Here is an 18,092-nt window from a genome sequence, read left to right as displayed (position 1 = left end):
ACCGGTCAGTCCGCGGCCTGCGTTCCGGCCAGTTAACGGCCGGCCAGCACAAAACGTGTCCTAAGATTCTCAGCGCTGCCGGCGTTGTTGGGGGGTGGGGTGGGGGAGGGGGTTGTTGGGGGGGGGGGAGGGGTGTTGTTGGGGGGGGGGTGTTTGTGGGGTGGGGGGGGGCTGCTGTGGGAGGGCCACGAGCGCTGAGACCTGAGCACGCGCGGGTCACTGAAACCTCTCTGAAGGCACGGAGCTGCCTCAGGGAGCTGAAGAACTTCAAATACAAAAATAAACAGGTTACAAACGATATGAACGTGTGTCCCCCACCCCCCCCAACTCCCCCCCAACCCCCCCAACTCGCCCCAACACCCCCTCCAACTCCCCCCACCCCCCCAACTCCCCCCAACCCCCCCAACTCCCCCCCAACAACCCAACTCCCCCCAACACCCCCCCAACTCCCCCCCACCCCCCCCAACTCCCCCCCAATGCCCCCAACTCCCCCCCAACAACCCAACTCCCCCCAACACCCCCCCAACTCCCCCCCACCCCCCCCAACTCCCCCCAACCCCCCCAACTCCCCCCACCCCCCAACTCCCCCCACCCCCCCAACTCCCCCCAACCCCCCAACTCCCCCCCAACAACCCAACTCCCCCCAACACCTCCCAAACTCCCCCCCACCCCCCCCCAACTCCCCCCAACTCCCCCCCAACCCCCCCAACTCCCCCCAACCCCCCAACTCCCCCCCAACAACCCAACACCCCCACAACACCCCCCCAACTCCCCCCCACCACCCCCCAACTCCCCCCAACTCCCCCCCAATGCCCCCAACTCCCCCCAACACCCCCCCACTCCCCCCAACTCCCCCCCACCCCCCCAACTCCCCCCCACCCCCCCAACTCCCCCCCAACCCCCCAACTCCCCCCAACTCCCCCCAACCCCCCAACTCCCCCCCACCCCCCCAACTCCCCCCACCCCCCAACTCCCCCCCACCCCCCCAACTCCCCCCAACCCCCCCAACTCCCCCCCAACCCCCCAACTCTCCCCCAACTCCCCCCCAACCCCCCAACTCCCCCCAACTCCCCCCAACTCCCCCCAACCCCCCAACTCCCCCCCAACTCCCCCCCACCCCACCAACTCCCCCCACCCCCCCAACACCCCCCAACTCCCCCCACCCCCCCATGTGACTCAGTCATGTTACAAACGTTAAAACTTTAAAATTTTTGTTTTTGTAGTAACCGTTGGAAACCTCATCCCGGCCGTGGAGGGATGGGTGAGGGACGGGGAGGTGGGGGGTGGGGGGTGGGGGGTGGGGGGGGAGGAGGGAGTTGGGGAGGTGGCGGGGGCGGTTGGGGAAGGGAGGTGGGGGTGGGGGTGGGGAGGGGAGGAGGGAGGTGGGGGGTGGGGGGTGGGGGTGGGTAGGGGAGGAGGGAGGTGGGGGGTGGGGGTGGGGGTGGGGAGGGGAGGAGGGAGGTGGGGGGTGGGGGTGGGGGTGGGGAGGGGAGGAGGGAGGTGGGGGGTGGGGGGTGGTGGGGGGTGGGGAGGGGAGGAGGGAGGTGGGGGGTGGGGGTGGGTAGGGGAGGAGGGAGGTGGGGGGTGGGGGTGGGTAGGGGAGGAGGGAGGTGGGGGGTGGGGGTGGGGGTGGTTGGGGGGTGGGGAGGTGGGGAGGTGGGGGGTGGGGGTGGGGGGTGGGGAGGTGGGTCGGGGTGGGGGTGGGGTGGGGAAGGGAGGAGGGAGGTGGGGGGTGGGGGTGGGGGTGGTTGGGGGGTGGGGAGGTGGGTCGGGGTGGGGGGTGGGGAGGTGGGGAGGTGGGGGGTGGGGGTGGGGGGTGGGGAGGTGGGTCGGGGTGGGGGTGGGGTGGGGAAGGGAGGAGGGAGGTGGGGGGTGGGGGGTGGGGGTGGTTGGGGGGTGGGGAGGTGGGTCGGGGTGGGGGGTGGGGAGGTGGGGAGGTGGGGGGTGGGGGTGGGGGGGTGGGGTGGTGGGGGGTGGGGGGTGGGGAGGTGGGGGGTGGGGAGGGGAGGAGGGAGGTGGGGGGTGGGGGGTGGGGAGGGGAGGAGGGAGGTGGGGGGTGGGGGGTGGGGGGTGAGGAGGTGGGTCGGGGTGGGGGTGGGGTGGGGAAGGGAGGTGGGGGGTGGGGGTGGGGAGGGGAGGAGGGAGGTGGGGGGTGGGGGTGGGGTGGGGAAGGGAGGTGGGGGGTGGGGGTGGGGAGGGGAGGAGGGAGGTGGGGGGGTGGGGGTGGGGTGGGGAAGGGAGGTGGGGGGTGGGGGTGGGGAGGGGAGGAGGGAGGTGGGGGGTGGGGGTGGGGAGGGGGAGGGGAGGTGGGGGGTGGGGGTGGGGTGGGGAAGGGAGGTGGGGGGTGGGGGTGGGGAGGGGAGGAGGGAGGTGGGGGGTGGGGGTGGGGTGGGGAAGGGAGGTGGGGGGTGGGGGGTGGGGAGGGGAGGAGGGAGGTGGGGGGTGGGGGTGGGGAGGGGAGGAGGGAGGTGGGGGGTGGGGGTGGGGAGGGGAGGAGGGAGGTGGGGGGTGGGGGTGGGGTGGGGAAGGGAGGTGGGGGGTGGGGGTGGGGAGGGGAGGAGGGAGGTGGGGGGTGGGGAGGTGGGGTGGTGGGGGGTGGGGGTGGGGGGTGGGGGTGGGGGAGGGAGGTGGGGTGGTGGGGGTGGGGGTGGGGGGTGGGGGTGGGGGTGGGTGGTGGGGGTGGTGGTGGGGGGGTGGGGGGTGGGGGGTGGGGGTGGGGGAGGGAGGTGGGGTGGTGGGGGGTGGGGGGGTGGGGAGGTGGGTCGGGGTGGGGGGGAAGGGAGGTGGGGTGGTGGGGGGTGGGGGAGGGAGGTGGGGTGGTGGGTGGTGGGGGGTGGGGAGGTGGGGTGGTGGGGGTGGGGGTGGGGGAGGGAGGTGGGGTGGTGGGGGGTGGGGGGGAGGGAGGTGGGGTGGTGGGGGTGGGGGTGGGGGAGGGAGGTGGGGTGGTGGGGGGTGGGGGAGGGAGGTGGGGGGTGGGGGTGGTGGGGGGTGGGGAGGTGGGTCGGGGTGGGGGGGAAGGGAGGTGGGGTGGTGGGTGGTGGGGGGTGGGGAGGTGGGGTGGTGGGGGTGGGGGTGGGGGAGGGAGGTGGGGTGGTGGGAGGTGGGGTGGTGGGGGTGGGGGTGGTGGGGGGTGGGGGTGGGGGAGGGAGGTGGGGGGTGGGGGTGGTGGGGGGGTGGGGAGGTGGGTCGGGGTGGGGGGGAAGGGAGGTGGGGTGGTGGGGGGGTGGGGTGGTTGGGGGGGGCGGGGTTGATGACAGTTCCTCTAACACCGCTGACGGTGCCAAGTTTCAACTTCCATCAACTTGCTCGATTCCCAGGAACACCCGGACATGAAAGTGACTTTGGACAAATGGCAGGGCAGACCCGGTTGTGGGGGGGGTGGGGTTGGGGTTGTGTGGTGGGGGCTGAAAGATCCCATCAACAGGACGCTGCCCGGGCTTGTTGGTGACCTCGGCCAGACCCCAGACCCAGGGGCAGTGGGCAGTGGGCAGTGGGCACACGCTGCGGCTGCTCCAGTCTGCCCCACTGCCCTCCCCGCCGAGTGGCCACAGGTCAGGAAGGCAGGAAGCGTGGAACAGCCCCTTGGGAGGGCTGCAATCTCACACGCTCCGTGTCGGTGTGCGACACAGGCTTCTCCAAGACGCAGGGTGTGGCCAGGGCCGGCAACCTCCTGTGAACCTCCTTAAACAGCTTGGACCAAGCGATTGGCACGAGGACAGAAAGCATCAGGGCAGATGGTTGCTTTCCAAGCCGAGGGACAGTGGACAGAGGTGTATCCCAACGCTCAGTGCTAGGACTGAGATAGGTACATAAAAAGCGACTTGGATGTTGTAATAAGTAGAACTGCAGAAAGCGCCATTTGAAGGTGAGACGGACACCGAGGAGGGGAGCAATTGCCAGCGCCGGGCAGAGAACAGCAAAATATTGCAGGCGCTGGAAATCAAAACTGAATGCTCAGTGGCAATGCTCAACCAGAGTCAGGCAGCATCTGCGGAGAGAGGGAGACAGAGTTTCCGGCCGATTGCTCCTCACCTTTCCCTCTACACAGCTGCTGCCTGACCCGCCGAGGGGTTTCCGGCCCACTCTGCCTTATCTCAGGTTGGGACCGCGGAGAGCCGACATGGACTCCAGGGGCCGAATGGCCCCCCTCCTGTGCCACTGCTGCTCTACCGGGGCAAGCTGGGGTCATGCCGTGTGCGGCCAAACTGCCGGGTAAATCCTGGCGGGCGCACCCGTGACCTGAGGGAGTGGCCCCACCCACTCAGGCATCCTGTGCCCAATGGAGGGACCCCGTCAGCGGCAAGGTGTCCCCCCGCCCCCCCACTTCCCCCGCCCTTTCAACACCTCCCCCACCACCCCCCCCCCACCGCGGCCATGGAATCTCCAACCAGTTGTGGTGACCCTGCTTCACTCCAGAGCTCCACACCCCAGAGTGACCTCCACTCCTGATTGGCTGACAGCTCTCGGAGGTGGGAAAATCCCCCCTGAAGTAACCGTGGCCCTTGCGTCCGATCAGGTAGACTATTTGTTCGGGGTTAAGTGGGGTCAGGAGGTCTCAGAATGGCCGGGGCAGGGTTACTCTCCAGCCCCGAGGCCAAGTCACTGCCGAGAGCATTAAGACCTTCCCCAAGACTCTATGACTGTGTAAATATTTATCGAAAGTGATTCTGCGCAGCACCCAAATTCCCGATGGGAAGAGGCCAGGACCCCAGTGTAGAAAGCCCTCCACTGGTATGGACGGTAGGATCGAACAGTAAGATGCGTTGGCAAGTCAGGTGAGGGTGAGGCGGTGGAGAGTGTGAATGAGCCTCCTGTATGTGAAACCTCTCGGTGCAGGGGATGGCGTGGAGGGAATTACTGAGAGATGTCCCAGTTGTGAGGTACCGGCTCGCAAGGGAGGTTTTGAGACCTGGCAATGATGGGAAATTATGTCCAAACTGGGGGCTTTGCCACACGCTTGATCCTCCCTGATGCACCCAGTGGATTCAGGGCCAAGGGCTACTTTTGGCTTTAGCCGCGAACTGGACTCCACCCCAGGGCACACACAGCGCCAGATCCTCTGGTGACATCCATTACCCTCTCTCTGCCATCTGCTATGTCTCTGATTCTGGTCACCTAGGGAGCCAGAGCCCTCACCACTGCCAACCACACAGAATCAAAGAATCACCGACTGGTTACGGTACAGAAGGAGTCCATTCGGCCTGTTGGGTCAGTACTGGCTCTTTGTAAGAGCAGCTCAGCTCGCCCCAATCCCCTACACTTTCCCGATAGCCCTGCAAATTTTCTCTCTTCAGTTGCTGATCCAGTTCCCTTTTGAGAACCAGGGCTGAAGCTGCCTCCCCACATCTCTCAGGAAGGTGGACTCTGGATCCTAATCGTTCACTGCGCAAAAACATTGTTCTCCAGGTCACCATCAGTTCTTAAACCTGTGACCTATGGTTCGAGACTCTTCCACCAATGGGAACATGTTCTCCCTATCCACTCTGTCCAGATCCCTCCTGATTTTGAACACCTCTATCAAATCTCCTCTCTCCTCTCAAGAGAACAATCCCAGCTTCTCCAATCTATCCATGTAACTGAAGCCCCTGATCCCTGCAACCATTCTCGTAAACCTTTTCTGCATCGTGTCTAAAGCCTTTGCATCTTCCTAATACTCTGGTTGAGGCTGAACCAGCGTTTTATTAAAGGCTCATCATAACTTCCTTGCTTTTTGTGCTTGAAACCTCGATTTATAAAGCCCAGGATCCTGCGGGTCTTGTTAACCACTTTATCAATCTGCCCTGTCACCTTCAATGCTCTGCGCACATAAACCCCTGCGCCCCCTTTTGAACTGTACCCTTTATTTTATATTGCCTTTCCCCATTCTCCCCTCCAAAATGTGTCATTCACACTTCTCGGCCACATACCCACCCATTCCACCAGCCTGTCTAAAACCTCTTGAAGCCTATCACTATCCTTCTCGCAGTTCACATTGCTTCTAAATTTTGTAACAACTGCAAATTTTGAAACATTTTCCTGTAGACCCAAGTCTAGGTCATGAATATACGTCAAGAAAAGCAGTGGCCCCATTACCGATGTTTGGGAAACCCTGTTCTAAACCTTCCCCCATACTGAGAATGAACCGTTCACCACTTCTCCCTGGGTCTCATGACTCAACCAACTTTGTATCCATGGTGACACTGTCCCTTTTATTCCATGAGCTTTAACTTTGCTGATAAACCAGTTATGTTCCCCTTTTGGGAGTCCACATAGACGACATCAACCTCATTACCCTCATCAATCCTCTCTGTTATCATATCAGAGTATTCAATTTGGTTAAAGATGATTTGCCTCTAAAAAACCTCTGCTGTCTTTCCTTAATTAATCCATTCTTGTCCATGTGATTGTTAATTTTGACCAGAAGGCCATAAGACGCAAGAGCAGAAGTAGGTCATTCAGCCCATCGAGTCTGCTTCGGGATTCAATGAGATCATGGCTGATCTGATAATCCTCAACTTCACTTTCCTGCCTTTTCCCCATTACCCTTGATTCCCTTACTGATTAAAAACCTGCCTATCTCAGCCTTGAATATACTTAATGACCCAGCCTCTACAGCCCTCTGTGGTAAAGAATTCCACAGATTCACTGCCCTCTGAGAGAAGATATTCCTCCTCATCTCTGTCTTAAATAGGACCCCTTACTCTGAGATTATGCCCTCTGGTCCTAGACTTTCCCACAAGGGGAAACAACCTCTCAGCATCTACCCTGTCAAGCCCCCTAAGAATTTTATATGTTTCAATAAGGTCGCCTCTCACTCTTCTAAACTCCAATGAGTACAGGCCCAACCTACTCAACCTCTCCTCATAAGAAAATCCCTCCATACCCGGGATCCACCAAGTGGACCTTCTCTGGACTGCCTCCAATGTCAGTATATCTTTCCTTAGATAAGGGGACCAAAACTGTTCACAATATGCTAGGTGTGGTCTAACTAGTGCCTTGTATAGTTTTAGCAAGACTTCCCTATTTTTATACTCCATTCCTTTTGAAATAAAGGTCAACATTCCCTTTGCCTCCCCTATTATCTGTTGAACTTGTATGTTAGCTTTTTGTGATTCATGCACAAGGACTCCCAAATCCTTCTGTGCTGCAGCTTTCTGCAGTCTTTCTCCATTTAAATAACATTCAGCTCCTCTATTCTTCCTGCCAAAGTGCATAACCTCACATTTTCCCACATTATAGTCCATCTGCCAAGTTTTAACCTGTCTATATCCCTCTGTAGACTCTGTATCATCTTCACCACTTACCTTCCCACCTATTTTTGTGTCATCTGCAAACTTGGTGATAGTACATTCATTTCCCTCATCCAAGTCATTAATATATATTGTAAATAACTGTGGCTCCAGCACTGATCCCTGTGACACTCCACTAGTTACAGGTTGCCATCCTGAAAATGCTTCCTTATCCCAACTCTCTGTCCTCTATTAGTTATCCAATCCGCTATCCATGCTAATATACCACCCGCAATACCATGGGCTCTTATCTTATTAAGTAGCCTTACGTGCGGTACCTTATCGAATGCCTTTTGGAAATCCAAACATATTACATCTACTGGTTCCCCTTTGTCTATCCTGCTTGTTACCTTCTCAAAGAATTCTAATAAATTTATCAGGCATGTTTTCCCCTTCATGAAGCCATGCTGACTCTGCTTGATTATATTATGTATTTTTAAATGCTCTGCTATTACATCCTTTATAATAGACTCTAACATTTTCCCAGTGACAGATGTTAAGCTAACTGGCCTATAGTTACCCGTTTTTTGTCTCCCTCCATTTTTGAATAAGGGTGTTCCATTGGCCGATTTGCAATCCTGTGAGACTTTTCCAGAATCTAAGGATTTGTTGGAAGATTACTCCCAGTGCATCCACTATCTCTGTAGCTACTTCCTTTAATATCCTAGGATGCAAACCATCAGGTTCAGGGGATTTATCGGCCTTTAGCCCCATTAGTTTCCTTAATACTTTTTCTCTGGTGATAGTTATTGTATTTATTTCCTCCCCCCTTTACCCTTTATCATTTAGTATTTTTGGAATGCTATTGGTGTTTTCTACAGTGAAGACTGATGCAAAGTATTCAACTCCTCTGACATTTCCTGGTTCCCCATTATTATTTCCCCAGTCTCATTCTCTAAGGGCCCTATGTTCACTTTGGCCTCTCTCTTCCTTTTTATATGTTTAAAGAAGCTCTTACTGGCCGTTTTTATATTACTTGCTAGTTTATTTTCTCCCTCTTTATTTTTTTTTGGGTCACCTTCTGTTGGTTTTTAAAACTTTCTCAATCCTTTGGTTTACCACTAATCTTTCCCACACTGTATGTTGTTTTCTTTCAATTTGATACTATCCTGAACTTAACCACGGCTGGTTTATCCCCTTCCTAGAATCCTTCTTCCTCACTGAGATATATCTTTGTTGTGAGTCATAAACTACTTCCTTAAACGTTTGCCACTGTTCATCAACCGTCTTTTCTGCTAAACCTGTCCACTCCGGCCAACTCTGCCCCCATTCCGTTGTAATTATCCTTATTTAAGTTTAGCCCAGTTGTTTCCGACCTTAGTTTCTCACTCTCAAACTGAATGCCAAATTGGTCCAGAGTCTATCACAGTCAAAAAGCTATGCCAGATCAGTCCAGCAGAGGGCGATGCAAGACCACAGATCAGCCGACCACAGCACTCTTTATTAAAGGAGATTTGCACAGAAAAGTTAACAGAGAGACTTGCATTAATACCGTCTTTCATTACCTCAAAAACATCCCAGAGAGCTTCACAGTCAATTCAGTACTTTTTGAAGTGTGGTCACTGTTGTAATATGTGGGGATCGCAGCAGCAAGCTCCCATAAACACCTATGTAATGATGACCAGATAACCTGCTTCCAGTGACGTTAGATGAAGGATGAATATTGGCTCGGGTGAACTCCCCTGATCTTCTAAGTAGTGACCGTGGGATTATTTCCATCCCCCTGAGAGGGCAGACAGGGCCTCAGTTTAACATTTTGCCTGATTGGTACCTATGACAGTGCAGCACTCCTTCAATACTGAGACTGTCAGCCCAGATAAGGCGTGCAGCTCCTGGAGCGGGACTTGAACCCACAACGTTTGCACTCGGAGGTTCGAGTGCTGGCCATAGCAGTTAGCTGACATCACCGACACGGACTGAGCAGCCACCCATTGACACGACAGAGGCAACTCCACCAGACCCATCGTGAAGCCTCTCCTGGCAGCACTCCCACTGGCCATGGAAGATCAGACAGTTTCCATCTAAGTCCCTGGAATTTCAGAGTGTCACATCAGTCTCTTACTCACTTCCCACAGAGTCCAGGGCAGCCAATGCTCTAGGAGAGTGGCCTTGGATCCATGGTAAAGGCATCTATTGGCCTCTCTCAGGATGGGAGTGTGACGACTCCTACAGCCACTCAATCCGTGAGTGTCCTTGTTGGTGCCTTACAGCCAGTTGGCCTGTGTACCGAGGCTGAGAAACATGAGGTTCCCACCTGGTAAAGCTACAAAACAGGCTAAACAGCGGAAGCAGCAAGCAATTAGACAGAGCGAGGCGATCCCACAACCAACGGATCAGATCTAAGCTCTGCAGTCCTGCCACATCCAGTCGTGAATGGTGGTGGGTAATTAAACAACTCACTAAAGGAGGAGGCTCCACAAATATCCCCATCCTCAATGATGGGGGAGCCCAGCACATCAGTGCAAAAGATAAGGCTGAAGCATTTGTAACAATCTTTAGCCTCCTCCGGAGGTCCCCAGCATCACAGATGCCAGACTTCAGCCAATTCGATTCACTCCACATGATATCAAGAAATGACTGAAAGCACTGGATACTGCAAAGGCTATGGGCCCTGACAATATTCCAGCAATAGTACTGAAGTCTCGTGCTCCAGAACATGCCGTGCCCCTAGCCAAGCTGTTCCAGTACAGCTACAACACTGGCATCTACCCGGCTATGTGGAAAATTGCCCAGGTATGTCCTGTACATAAAAAGCAGGACAAATCCAACCCGGCCAATTACCGCCCCATCAGTCTACTCTCCATCATCAGTAAAGTAATGGAAGGGGTCATCAACAGTGCTATCAAGTGGCACTTGCTTAGCAATAACCTGCTCACTGATGCCCAGTTTGGGTTCTGCCAGGGCCACACAGCTCCTGACCTCATTACAGCCTTGGTTCAAACATGGACAAAAGAGCTGAACTCCCAAGGTGAGCATTTGACCAGCATCAAGGAGCCCCAGCAAAACTGGAGTCAATGGGAATCAGGGGGAAAACTCTTCAAATAACATTCATGCCACACAGGTGTCAGGCAATGACCTTCTCTAACAAGAGAGAATCCAACCATTGCTCCTTGATATTCAATGGCATTACCATCACTGAATCCCCCACTATTAACATCCTGGGGGTTACCATTAACCAGAAACTGAACTGGACTAGCCATATAAATACTGTGGATGCAAGAGCAGGTCAGAGGCTGGGAATCCTGCAGAGATTAACTCACCTCCTGACTCCCCAAAACCTGTCCATCATCTACAAGACACAAGTCAGGAGTGTGATGGAATACTCCCCACTTGCCTGGATGAGTGCAGCTCCAGCAACACTGAAGAATCTTGACACCGTCCAGGACAAAGCAGCCCAATTGGTTGGCACCACATCCACAAACATTCACTCCCTCCACCACCCATACACAGTAGCAGCAGTGTGCACATTTACAAGATGCACTGCAGGAATTCACCAAGGCTCCTTCGGTAGCACCTTCCAAACCCATGATCACTACCATCTAGAAGGACAAGGGCAGCAGATACATGGGGACACCACCACCTGGAAGTTCCCCTTCATGTCACTCACCATCCTGACTTGGAAATATATCACTGTTCCTTCACTGTCGCTGGGTCAAAATCCTGGAACTCCCTCCCTAACAGCACTGTGGGTGTACCTACACCACATGGACTGCAGCGGTTCAAAAAGGCAGCTCACCACCACCTTCTCAAGGGCAATTAGGGATGGGCAATAAATGCTGGGCCCAGCCAGCGATGCCCCCATCCCTGGAATGAATTTTAATAAAAGCTTGCAGTGTTAGTCCAGCTCGAGGTTGCTGTCAACACCTGAAATGACCTCGATGGAAGTTTACAATCCCCTAGCAACCAAAATGTAGACACTTGACAAACTAAAAGTGCACTAGGATGTATAAACAATCAGAGAACACAGACTGAAGGACAACATAGAGTTACATAGAGACCACAGCACAGAAGCAGGCCATTCAGCCCTTCTCGTCCTTGCTGTTGCTTTCGTTTCACACAGGCCACCTCCCACCACTCTTCAGGTCCAATGATTACCATCTACTCCTTTCTCCCTCATGTGTCAATCTAGCTTCCCTTTAAAGGTGTGCATGTTATTCTCCCCATGGCATGAGTTCCAAATTCTAGAAGTTTCTATTCCCTATTATCAGTCACTATGTTATGTTTATGGCCTTTGATTCTGGTCTCTCCCACAATTGGAAACACCTTCTCTACGTTTACCCTAACAAACCCCTTTCATGATCTTAAACCTCTCTGAGGTCCCCCCACCCCCCACCCCGATCTTTTCTTTTTCTATTCAATCTTTTCTGACAGATATTAACCCTCAGCCCCGGGTGTCATGCCAGTAAATCTTTTTTGTATCTCCTCCAGTTGCTCTAGAACAGTTTAATGCTCTGGAGACCAGGACTGTTCAGAGTGCTCCAAGTGTGGTCTCACCAAAAGTTCCACACAAGTTTAACTTCATTTCTCTGCTTTTCACCTCTATCTCTCCTCACTGCCCTGCTTGTTTTTTTAAATAACTTTATTAACCTACATTGCTACTTTTAGTGATTTCATAGAATCATATACAACACAGGAGGCCACTCAGCCCATCAAATTCACTCTGCCTCTTTCAAGAGCAATCCAATTAGCTCTCCCCTTACTCCTTTCACCCCATTTCACTGCAATATTTCCTCCTCCAATTATTTATTCAATTCCCTTGTGAAGATTACTATTGAATCTGTATCCACCACCCCATCGGGCAGTGCATTCCTAATCCTAACCACTTGTTGTGTAAAAGGTTTTTTTACACATGTTGTCTCCGATCCTTTTGCCAATCACCGTTTACCTGAGCTATTCGGGAACAGTTTCCCTTTATTTTATTTAAACCCTTCATGATTTTAAAAATCCTCTATCAAATCTCCTCGTACGCACTTTCCTGCCTTAATTTTTTTTAAAACTTTATTCTTTCCTGGGATATGGGGGTTGCTGGATAAGGCCCATCCCTAATGAGACCAAAACATTGTATGTTTTCAAGGGGGATTTAGATGTAGCTCTTGGGGCGAAAGGGATCAAAGAGCATGGGGAGAAAGCGGGAGCAGGGCTATTGAGTTGGATGATCAGCCATGATTATAATGAATGGCGGAGCAGGCTCGAAGGGCCGAATGGCCTCCTCCTGCTCCTAGTTTCTGTTTCTAATTGCCCTTGAGGGCAGTTAAGAGTCAACCACATTGCTGTGGGTCTAGAGTAGATCGAAAGGACATCAGTGAACCAGATGGGATCTTAGAGTAATGGCTGGCCTACTCCTACTCCTGTTCCTAACTCAATGATGGTTTTATGGTCACCATTACTGAAACTAGCTTTCAATTCCGGGATTATTAATTAGTTGAATTTAAATTTCTCCAGCTGCCGTCTCAGGATTTTTAACCCGTGTCCCTTGGGCATTAGCCTGGATCCCTGGGCCCCTCATCCAGTGATCTTACCACTCGCTCTGCAACCATCTCCCCCTAAACTTCAATTTGATCCACCATGTGTTCGGTCCATCTCACCAGCCTGCCGCCAACCCACGTGAAGTCGATCACTCTGTGTTCACTGCACTTCCAAGTTCCATGTCATGTGAAAAATGTCAAAATTGTGTCCTGTACTCCCGTGTCCACATCATTAATGTGTACTGGCAGTTTTCCGAGTATTTGCAATTTCCACTGTATACTCCCCACCCCACAAACCGCCACCTTCTGCCCTTTACTCCATTTGTATCCATGCTAACACCGTCCCTTTTATCCCATGCTCACAAATCTGTTATGTGGTACTTTCTCAATAATAATTAGCGCACCTAATACATAAGAGCTGCACAAGAGTGAAACCTAATTATTTCTGTTCACTATTAGACACAGGTTACTCAAAAACATCTGTTTTGGATGTGGAGTTGGTATTCATACTTGCCAACTACGAGTTGGTATTCATACTTGTAGTTGGCAAGACCCATGAGGGTAGAGCTGAAGAGAAGGTGGTGGTAGTGAGGGTGGAACTGAAGAGAAGGTGGTGGTAGTGAGGGTGGAACTGAAGAGAAGGTGGTAGTAGTGAGAGTGGTGGTGCTAGGGTTTGTGGGACTCTCGGTGTATCAGGGATGGGAGGGCAGGTTCAGAGTGGAGCACACTGGGTAAGGTGGTTAAGGGATGGCCGCTCATGATGGGGAACTTATGGAACAGCATTGCTGGACACCACACTTTAGGAAGAATGTGAAGACACTAGAGAGAGTGCAGAACTGGTTCACAAGAATGGTTCCAGGGATAAATGGCTTCAGTTATGTTGATAGGTTGGAGGAGTTTGAGCTGTTCTCCTTGGAAAAGAGCAAGTTGAGACAAGATTTGGTAGAGATGCTCAAAATCATGAGGGGCCTGGACAGAGTAGATAGGGAGAAGCTGTTCTTATTGGTAGAACCACAGGGCACGGATTTAAAGTCATTCTTAAAAGAAGCAATGGAGAACTGAGGAGTGGTTAGGGTCTGTAATGCACTGCCTGAGGGTATGGTGGAGGCATGGTCAACTCATGTTTTCGAAGGGAATTGGATCATTATCCGAGGAAGGAAAGTCTGTAGGGCGAGGAGGGAGAGACAGGGGAGTGGCTTTACGTGATTGATTATTCAGCAAGCCAGTACAGACATGACAGGCTGAATGGTCAGCTTTTTTACAGACACTGTACGTTGACAGCATAGAATGCTGTAACCACTCAATGATTCTACGCCACGCAGCATATGGACCACAATTCTAGATTTGGAGTATCCTGCAACGCTCCCCAAAACAGTCCAGGCAGTGGAAACATTGCTTGAGGGAGTCACCTCCCTGTTCAGCCATGTCTCTGGCTCTCAGTTTTGATTGGATGTGTCTGGGTCGAGAGCAGTGTCCAGAGGCAAAGGCCCCGTGGTCACTCAGTTGATAACCTGTGACTTGGCGACTCGGTTAGAATAAAGCTGGGGAGCAGACTGCCCAGCCCAGAGGGGCCCCAGTAACCAGCACCCAAAGATCCGTGGGTGCTGGTCACCTTTCGTCCAGCCCTTGCTACTCGTCCCACTGAGGAGGAAGCAAAGATTCCCACAAAGGCTTCTTGCATATAGGGTCCCATCTTAGGGAGGGCGATCGGATTATAACCCTTCTCCCACCCAGCACAAACTTACACAATCGTAGAATCTGAAGATACAGAGAAGGACCATTCGGCCCATCATGCCTGTGCCGACTCTTTGAAAGTGCTATCCAATAGTCCCACTCGCCTGCCCTTACCCCACAGCCCTGTAAATATCCCCCCTTAAAATACTTACCTAATTCTCTTTTGAAAGTTCCTATTGAATCTCCTTCCTCCACCCTTTCAGCCAGTGCATTCCAGATTACAACAACTCATCTGTTCCCTGGTTCCTTTAGCAATTATTTGAATCTGTTCCCTCTGGTTACTGACCCTCCTGCCGCTGGAAACAGTTTCTCCTTATTTATTCTACCGAAACCCTTGGTGAGTTTGAAAACCTCGGTTGAATCTCCCCTGATTTCTTTGCTGTCAGGAGATCAATCCTGGCCCCTCCAGTCTCTCCATGTAACTGAACTTATCACTGGTACCATTCGAATAAAATAAATCTCTGATTCAAACAGGGCAAAGTCAGCGAGTGAGGACTTTAAACCCAAAGATGGCTGGCGGAGCATAGGCATTGAGGGATGGAGCGTTGGGGCCTTGAAGAGGTGGACATGGAGGTCAGTGGGGTGTGGGGTGATGGCTGAGTGTAGCACTGATGGCCAATGCCAGCCCTGAGCCCCAGGGAGGGTCAGTGGGCTCAGGGAGTTGGGAGTGTTGACAAAAGCTGGTGAAGGAATGGTTGATGTAGAACAGAAGCAGTAGCAACTTGTCTGAGGGTGAACTTGCTGGCTACGTGTTACACCCATTGACCAATCGATGAGGAAGTTAGTGTAAATGAAACCCAATAATTGCAGAACCAACCCCCCTGCCCATTCCCCACGTACACCGCCCCCCCCCCCAAAACCCTGCCCAGAGCCTCCTCTGTCGCAGCAGTGCCCAAAGTTGGATACGTTTGTCTTTACTGTATAGCTGTATACTTGTTCCCTAGCCATTGCAAGGAAACATGCAAATATCAGAGAAATAACAGCCGTGACCCAGAGAGTTAAGCAACTCCTAACAGAATCTGGGTATTGGGGAGGTGGTGGTGTGGTGGTCACTAGCCTAGTAATCCAGAGACCCAGGGTGGTACCCCTGGGGACCTGGGTTTGAATCCCACCATAGCAGCTGGTGGCATTTGAGTTCAAGAAACAAAATTTGGAATTAAAAGTCTAATGACCATTGTCGATTGTTGTAAAAACCCATCTGGTTCACTAATGTCCTTTAGGGAAGGAAGTCTGCTGTCCTTACCCGGTCTGGCCTACATGTGACTCCAGACCCACAGCAATGTGGTTGACTCTTAAATGCTCCCTAAACAAGGGCAATAAATGCTGGCCCAGCCAGCGACACACACATCCCATGAACAAATTTTTTTAAAAGTTTCATGGTCACCGTTACTGATACTAGCTTTATATTCCAGATTTATTAAATGGATTTAAATTCCACCAGCTGCCATTTGTAACCACCTCCCCAGAGCCTGGGCCTAGACCAGTGACAATACTCCTGCACCAACTCCCCATATTTGTGCTGAACAAGATCCCACAAACAGGAGCGTGATAATGACCAGAGAATCCATTCCCGTGATGTTTGTTGAAGTGTAAATATTAGTTCAGACTTTGGGGAGAGCTCCTTTCCTCTTCTTCCAAGACCACCTCGATCTGCCTGAGAGGACAGACAAGAGAATTGTTTGTAACATTAAAACAGTTGCTACACTTAAAAGCACGTCATTGCCTGTAAAGCACTTTGGGGTGTCCTGTGGTTGTGAAAGGTGCTATAGAAATGCGAATCTTTCTTCAATCTCCATACAAATATTATATATTTTAAGAGAGAGAGAGCGGAGAGTATGAGCCATCTGTTAAAAAGAGGTATGACTGAAATTGAGATATATTATTGATATAATTGAAGAAATATAATGAGAACTGAGTTGACATTTGCTTGTCATTGTGCTGATGTTTATCTTCTCAATATGCGGAGTTCCAAATCAATCCTAATCCTGGTCCTGAGCCTGCTTCTGATCTTCATCCCAAATCCGAACCAAATCCCAATCCTGGAACTGGTCCAGAAATCTGATCCTGAACTGCACTCCAAACCGGATCCCAATGGCAATCCCAATCCGGACTCCATTCCTCATATTCCCTGATCCCTGACCCCGTATTCCCTGACACTGATCCCCTTATTCCTGACTCTAATCCTCAACCTGATATTCACTGACCCTAACCCTGATCCCCTAATCCCTTGATCCTGGCTGTCTAATACTCATGTCACCTGACCCTGACCCTGACCCTGATCCCATATCCCCTGGTATTGATCCTAAACCCATCCCTGACCCTGACCTTGATCCTCATATGTCACCAGACCATCGCTGTACAGCAGGACAATCGCTAAGTGGGAGTACAGGTTGAGGGCAGTATGTGAGCACAAGAGCAGAACATTGACCTTAGGGTGCTGCAGCTAACAGCACAGTTACAGTCAAAGTGCAGAGGGTCAGTGGTGGGGAGGCAGGGAGTTTGGACTCGCTGAATAATTGTTCCACCTCCTCACAGTTGGTGGGACAGGTCCATTGGGCTCTCAGGCTGTGATCTCACTCGCTTGGCTGCTGTAATGTTTAACCTGCTGGTTTACTAGTGCAACCAACTTGAGTAACTGATTAAATAGTTTAACTTGGCTGTGTAGCAATTGGTTGCAATCCATCCCAACAGCCTCACCTATTGTTGGATAAGATATTAACAGGTATGGAGCAAAGGCTGGCAAAGGGAGTGAATATAGACCAGTCATGATTGGACTGATTGTTAGAACAAGTTTGAGGGGCTGAATGGCCTCCTCCTGTTCTTATGAGTGGCCACTCAGGTAAGACAAAGCAGCCCGCTTGATTGGCACCACATCCACAAACATTCACTCCCTCCACTACCAATGCACAGTAGCAGCAGTGTGTACCATTTACAAGATGCACTACAGGAACTCAACAATTCTCCTTAGACAGCACCTTCCAAACCTACGACCACTACCATCTAGAAGGACAAAGGCAGCAGATAGATGGGAACACCACCACCTGGAGGTTCCCCTCCAAGTCACCCACTTTCTTGACTTGGAAATATATCGGCCGTTCCTTCAATGTCGCTAGGTCAAAATCCTGGAACTCCCTCCCTAACAGCACTGTGGGTGTACCTACACCACAGGGACTGCAACGGTTCAAGAAGGCAGCTCACCACCACCTTCTCAAGGGCAACTAGGGATGGGCAATAAATGCTGGGCCCAGCCAGTGGTGCCCACATCCCATGAATGAATATAAAAAAGATACAGGGCAGTGTCTGGCAGGGGTGAGTGACTGCACAGCAGAGAGAATAGCTGAATTGAAAAAGTGTCTGGTCACTGAGGTCAATGGAAGGACTGGGGTATGAGAGATGAACTTGCCTTGCAATGCCAAGGCTAATGAAACTCACTGGGCTGGACACATAGATAATCTGAACACCTGATCAGGCACTACTAGCAGACAACAGCTTAACCTGAAGTAGAAACAGGCAGTGCTGAAAATACTCAGCAGGTCAGGGAGCATCTGCAGAGAGAAAAACAGAGTTAGCGTTTCAGGTCGATGACCTTTCATCAGTGGCCGGAGTACAGTTCTGTCACCCCAAC

General features: G+C 52.4%; 1 pseudogene; it reads right to left on the bottom strand.

Annotated features, from left to right (window-relative positions):
* Positions 1-1,238: 1,238 nt before the first annotated feature.
* LOC121275954 lies at positions 1,239-3,205 on the bottom strand (annotated as a pseudogene).
* Positions 3,206-18,092: the final 14,887 nt, after the last annotated feature.

Source organism: Carcharodon carcharias, chromosome 1 (genome assembly GCF_017639515.1).
Source record: "Carcharodon carcharias isolate sCarCar2 chromosome 1, sCarCar2.pri, whole genome shotgun sequence".
Lineage (NCBI taxonomy): Eukaryota > Metazoa > Chordata > Chondrichthyes > Lamniformes > Lamnidae > Carcharodon > Carcharodon carcharias.
This window is presented reverse-complemented; position numbering and strand designations above follow the sequence as displayed.